This window comes from Lutra lutra, chromosome 3 (assembly GCF_902655055.1).
Source record: "Lutra lutra chromosome 3, mLutLut1.2, whole genome shotgun sequence".
Taxonomy (NCBI): domain Eukaryota; kingdom Metazoa; phylum Chordata; class Mammalia; order Carnivora; family Mustelidae; genus Lutra; species Lutra lutra.
The window spans coordinates 184,114,528-184,120,858 of record NC_062280.1 but is presented as its reverse complement, the minus strand read 5'-3'; the positions used below and the strand labels follow the sequence as shown (position 1 = coordinate 184,120,858).

The window sequence follows — 6,331 nt, the reverse complement described above, 5'->3', positions numbered from 1 at the left end:
CTCTCAAATTATCTTGATGCTCTCTTAAAATCAGGACCTTCTCACCTCTTTCACAGGGCAGCTACGAAGGAAGCAGTGTTCCCCAAACTGGCTGAATCTGAAAGAGTCAGCATGGATGCTTGTTTAAAACATGGATTGTCAGTTGCTGCCCCAGACCTACTGAATTAGGGAATTCAGAAGAGAAGAAGCTGGAATCCGGGTTTTTATCAAGTAACCGAGTTAGTTTTTATATGCCCATAAAGTTTCAAATGCACTTGTATCTAGGAAACTCTCTGAGGATCTCTCTCTCTTAAAAAAAAAAAAAAATGTGTATATATATATATATATATATATATCTTTTATTTATTTATTTTTATTTAATTTCTTTTCAGTGTAACAGAATTCATTGTTTATGCACCACACCCAGTGCTCCATGCAATCCGTGCCCTCCATAATACCCACCACCTGGCTCCACCAACCTCCCACCCCCAGCCCCTTCAAAACCCTCAGATTGTTTTTCAGAGTCCGTAGTCTCTCATGGTTCATCTCCCCTTCCAATTTCCCTCTTTTTAAACCCTAAAGTGACATAATTGTACCCAACTTACAGAGTTACATCAGGGATTGGATGAGGTAAATGTAACTAGATCATATACCTGTGAGAGCCCAAGGATATAGAAAATACTTGATAAGCTGTAGTTGAGATTTTCCTGTTTCTTGTCATACTGTTTTCATAAAATCTTATTTTGGAAATTTTAAAAAGCAATGAACAAATCAATAAGCATCCCTTTAGAGAGTCCCAACTTCACTCTTGTTCTATTACTATCCAAGTTTGTTGACTCATTGCCACCTCTAATTTTCAATTAGCAATAATCGCGCCTCGGATAAACCTCATTGGCTACGATACTGCCACTGCGCAAAGTTTACCACCTCTAATTTTCAATGAGGGTAGTTTCGGTTGGATCTCTTAGACTTCCCATGGTTTAAGGTAGAGATCAGCTGTAGGGGAGGCTTCTGGGGTACTCTCTTTTCTTCTGGAATTTTATCATCAAATAGTCTGATAAGTCAAGAAGATATTAACTAATATTACTCTATCAACATTACAAATTAAAGTTTACATCCACTTTCTTCGTTCCTATTCCTCAAAGATTACTTTTAATGAATTCTTCTAGAAATTTGAACAGGGATCATTTTTCTTATCTGTTGTCTATCTTATCTATCTATCATCTATCATTTATCTATTATCTATCAATCTATCTATATTTTTTTTCACTCCTCAGTGCTGTCTAAAACTAATAAACGAACAACCTAATTGAAGTAACATTCTTACCTGCCAATGTATTTTATATTCAAACCAATATTTACAGCATATATTCTTATTATTTATTGATCCTATAAAATCTCTAAAAATGTGATCTCTATTTTCTTATAGAGGCCAAGACTTTTTATTTTTGTTAAGCTTCCTGAGGAGTATCTTATTTCAAGTTCCTTAAATAGAGACATGGGGTTTGATGTAAGGTGTGGATTTTGTTCAGGTGGATAACTTAATTAACCATGATGAATTGAATGAGCTGAATATTTTTGGTATCTCATGAAACTTCAGTTGATCTTATCACTTTAATTCAGAATTGTAAAGTAGAGCTTTAAAAGAGTTCCTGAATGCATCAGAGTTATATAATATCTCATCCCTCAAGAGCCCATGCATGTGTCTATGTATCTAAGTATCTCTGTATCTATCATTTTCTATTTTTAGGATATTCAAGAATGCTGAACAAAAAGGAATATGCCATAATGATAATATTGCTATTTTAAAAAATATTAGCTTTGTCTTGCACTTGTTCCCCAGAAATTATTTAAATCTAAATTCCTTGAGTATAATTTTGAATTTCTTTTATAAGCATATAAGTGCTCAACCAAAAATACAAGGCCAAACTCTTGATTGTACTAAAGATTGCTTGTGAAATACATTATAGCTTTCCCTCTGTGATTTGCTTGAACAAACTGTCAGAAAGAATTATTCAAGTTTCAGGTGTCTATTACTTTTTCATTTTAAAGTATTTATAGAGCTTAGAATCTTTTTTTCAAGGGTTCTAGAACTCCATTCCAAAACCATGAATAGTACTAACGACTTGTCTGATAGCATCTTGGAAATTGCTCTCAAACCGGTAATTACTAACACCATTAGGGTGCCATGAGGTATTTATGATCTGGTAGTCTCTGGGGAAACTAACATGAATTCTAAGATTTGCAAAGCATTTGAAAGATACTTATGAACTATTAGTAAACACCGATAATCCTAAAGAACAAAAGTGAATCCCATTCCGCCCTGGACGAGCGAATGTATTGCTATGTATATTTTCTCAAACACTTATGGTCTTGTCACCAGCCTTACAAATGATGTAATCATTGAACAAAGATAAGGACAACTGTATTTTGGGGAAAAAACCCAAATAGTTAATTTAGTGGAGAAAAATTTTAAATTAACTAGGTTTCAAAGATTATGTAAAGCTGTATAAGAAAAATCTTGCTTGGTTCATCTGCTCATGGTAAATGGAATATTATAATGATTTGGAGTCTTGGTAAGTTTTAGCTTTGGCACATTCTTTATTTTACTGAGCCTAGTTTGGCTGTATCTTAAATTTTGGTGAAAATACCTAACTTTCAGGCTTGCCAAAGGTCTGAATGAGATAATGTAAGTCTAGCTCCCAGTACACTGTCTGCCACATAGTAATGAATGGATACTATTGTATGATAGCAGTGTTTGCTCTCATGAAAAATATTTTGCCCAACTGAAGAGAATGGAGCATATTAAAATAAATTTGATGGAACTGTTTTGTTGGATATATTAAATTTTTATTTTTTAAGATACTGCTATAGGTTCTAGTCCCCAAATGATTTGTCACCTTTGTGTAGAACTTGCCTCTTTAGTAATTTTTACTCATGTACCTTAATAAAATGTCAGGCAAGCTCTCCCAGTCTCACAAAAGAATCTCTAGAGGGTCATTACTGTTCCTAGAATGTTGAGGTGAGGGGGAAAAAGAAAATAGATAAATGTGAAGAGGAGTATGGAAATTATTATCGCTTAGGAGTCTTGGTTTAATGTAGACTAACATTATTTTAAATTAATATGTTACTTTACACCAAGATAAATTTTAGAATGTAATCAAAGTATTAAAATATTTTAAAAATTTAATACCTTCATATATCTAGTCTCATATTTTATTTTGAAATTTAGTATCAGACCAAATAGCAGGAGCAGCTAACCATACTAATAAAAGACTAATAAAGTATAAAATAAAATAAATAAAATAAATAGTACTAAATATACCAATTACATTGACATCACTTCTGATGACAAAAAGTAATAAAATAAATTTTATTGTTATATTCTGGAACAGCTTTCTAATTAAGATATACCATCAACATAATTTTTTCACAAGTGGTTTTTATCATTTTTTAGTCTAGTGATGAGATGATATTTTTGCATTTTAAAATGCAGCTAAATTAAGAGCTTTATCCTGAAAGTTTGGTGACAGTCACATTACTTTTAAATAATTTCTAGGTAGAAGTGGTCTATATGTATATACACAAATGAGAAAAAATTTTGACTGAATCATATTTTTAATCAAAAGAATATAATAATTTTCATGAAACAAGAATGAAGGTTAAGAAAACTGGTTAGAACAAATAATATTTAAAAGGGCTTACTTTGGTTGTTTTCTCCTTCTTTTTCCTCTTGAGTTTTTTTTAATTGTAACTAGACACCACACAAAATAATTCAAGCTGTTTTCAGTGTTTCATCAAACAAAAGAACAGAGTTTAACTTTAAAAGTTTTAAATATTTATTTTCTGAATTGTTTATTTTATAACCATTCTAGTCATTGCCTAAATGTTAAGTTCATATTCTCTCAGGTTTCAATAAAATGAGCAAAATATCACCTAGGGAACTTAAGATATTTTATGGTTTGATCATGGGAAAGAAGGATTCTACAATGCTGATCAAACACTGTAGGGTGTGGAATATTTTGAACACGATAGAGCAGGAAAATATTAAGCACGTGAATTAAAAATTCACTAGACAATGGAAAGGTTTAAAACTAATAATTCGGGGACCTGGGTGTCTCAGTTGGTTAAGTGACTGCCTTCAGCTCAGGTCATGATTCTGAAGTCCCAGGATCAAGTCCACATGGGCCCAGCTCAGTGGGGTATCTGCTTCTCCCTCTGACCCACCCTATCTCATGCTCTCTCTCCTATTCTCTCTCTTTCAAATAAATACATAAAATATCTTTTTAAAGATTTTATTTATTACTTGTCAGAGAGAGAGAAAGAATGAGCAAACACAAGCAGGGGGAGAAGCAGGCTCCCCACTGAGCTGGGAGCCAGACGTGGGACTTCATCCCAGGATCCTGAGATCGGGACCAAGCCGAAGGCCAATGCTTAACCGACTGAGCCACCCGGGCGTTCCTAAATAAATAAAATCTTTAAAAAAACAAAACAAAACAAAACAAAGTAATAATGTGAATTAACACTTCACAGTCAAGTCAGGGCCGCCCCTAAATATTAGTCAGAGAAATGTTTACACACCTTATGCAGCAATGCCAAGAAAGGTGGCACATAGCTCTAAGGGAAAGAAAAGAGAAGAGGCTAGTTACTTATTTACTGCTTGTGTATGGAAACAGGGAGTAAAGAAACTAAGGAGATGGACAGAAATTCTTCATTTTAAAAATTATATTTATGATTTAGGTGAAGCCTGAGAACACAAACCTGAAGGAGATTTTATTTATTTATTTGACAGAGAGATCACAAGCAGGCAGAGAGGCAGGCAGAGAGAGAGGAGGAAGCAGGCTCCCCGCTGAGCAGACAGCCCGACGTGGGGCTCGATCCCAGGACCCTGAGATCATGACCTGAGCCGAAGGCAGCAGCCTAACCCACTGAGCCACCCAGGCGCCCCTAAGCAGCATATCTTTGATACGTGTGGAGGTCATTAGGGTTTTTCACTTTAGTTCCAGTTCTCATTCTGGTGCAAGGTAGAATTTCATTTTGTCTTTCCTTCTGAAGTTGGATGTAACTTGCTTTAGCCAATGCAAATCACTAGAATTGTGTATCATTTCAAAGAGAAAGATAAAAAGCAAGTGTGGGATCACTCTGTAGCCTTCCTCCAGCCTAGAGCTGTAGCAGCACATGCAAAGATGGAACCTCTGTCATCTGGGGACCTGAGTGCCTGATGAATGGATCCTTCCACAGAGCAATCATTTGCTTCTTAAATCTTTTTTTTTTTTTTTTCAGTTTCAGACAGCCTGTAAAGTTGATAAAATAATATTCCTATATTATAGGATTATTGTGAGAATCAAAGGTAATTCATCTTTGGCCCTTGAGATGATGTTCAATAAATGTTTATTATTATTAGCATTATTGTTAAAATTTAAACAAATGTAAAATGCTTAAACCTCTCTCCAAAAGTTATATATTTTTCTTCTTAAATGATCATTTTGAAAAGCTCACTTAATTATATTAATTTTGTGAGATTTTTCTCCTTTATCTTGCATTGTTAATTCTTTCCAAAACAGTGTTAACATTCAAAAGTCATGGAGTCTCCACATGTGCTTAACATAGAAACCATATCAATAATCTCATTAGGCAAGAAAACTAGGTAAGGCATAAAGGTACATGTTTTTACGACTCATCCGTCGTTTTTACGACTAGCAAAAAGGGCAAAGAAGAGAATCATAGTGGTTTAGCCTCTGCTTGTCCAAGGGGTTTATGGCATTCCAGGAAACTAGGAGGGAGTGGCCAAGAATTACGTTTCCAGGATTCCTAACAGACAATGGAATTACGTGCTGAAATCTTGTAATTCAAATCCATTTGTACCTCAACATCATTAAAAAAAATGTGACAAAATAGACAAGGTCATCCCTCCAGAAGAACTTTGGCTGTGAACAAATTTGGCAGCAAACAATTCCTGGAAAGAAAGAGCACACATAATATCGTACAGCATAAGCCAAGAAGGGCGAGTCCCATTTCTTTAATGAGTAATTTCAGTCTGTACTGTAGACGTCTGTCAAGACTCAGGGACTTGCTGTAGAATGCCTTCAGGAATGAAGCTGCTTTAAATACCAACTTCCAACCAGGCTGTTGCTGTTGACTGAGATTTTGCAATGAAAAAAGGGGCCATGTACATCCATTTATTGGCATATCATTGATGAACAGGAGGAATCTGACTCATGAGTTAAATGATGACCATATGCAACTGAGCCGGCTATTTTCATATCACTTTTGAAGTGAGGCTTTCTATGAAAGGGCCACTGCTCACAACTTATTTTCAGTCTTCCTATTTAGAACAGCTTCGTAAATCTTT

At 34.7% G+C, this 6,331-nt stretch overlaps 1 non-coding gene across 1 annotated transcript; it reads right to left on the bottom strand.

Annotated features, from left to right (window-relative positions):
- Positions 1–760: 760 nt before the first annotated feature.
- On the bottom strand, positions 761–900 carry LOC125096509 (U4 spliceosomal RNA). Its single transcript, XR_007126213.1, has one exon. It is a non-coding gene; the product is annotated as a U4 spliceosomal RNA (small nuclear RNA).
- Positions 901–6,331: the final 5,431 nt, after the last annotated feature.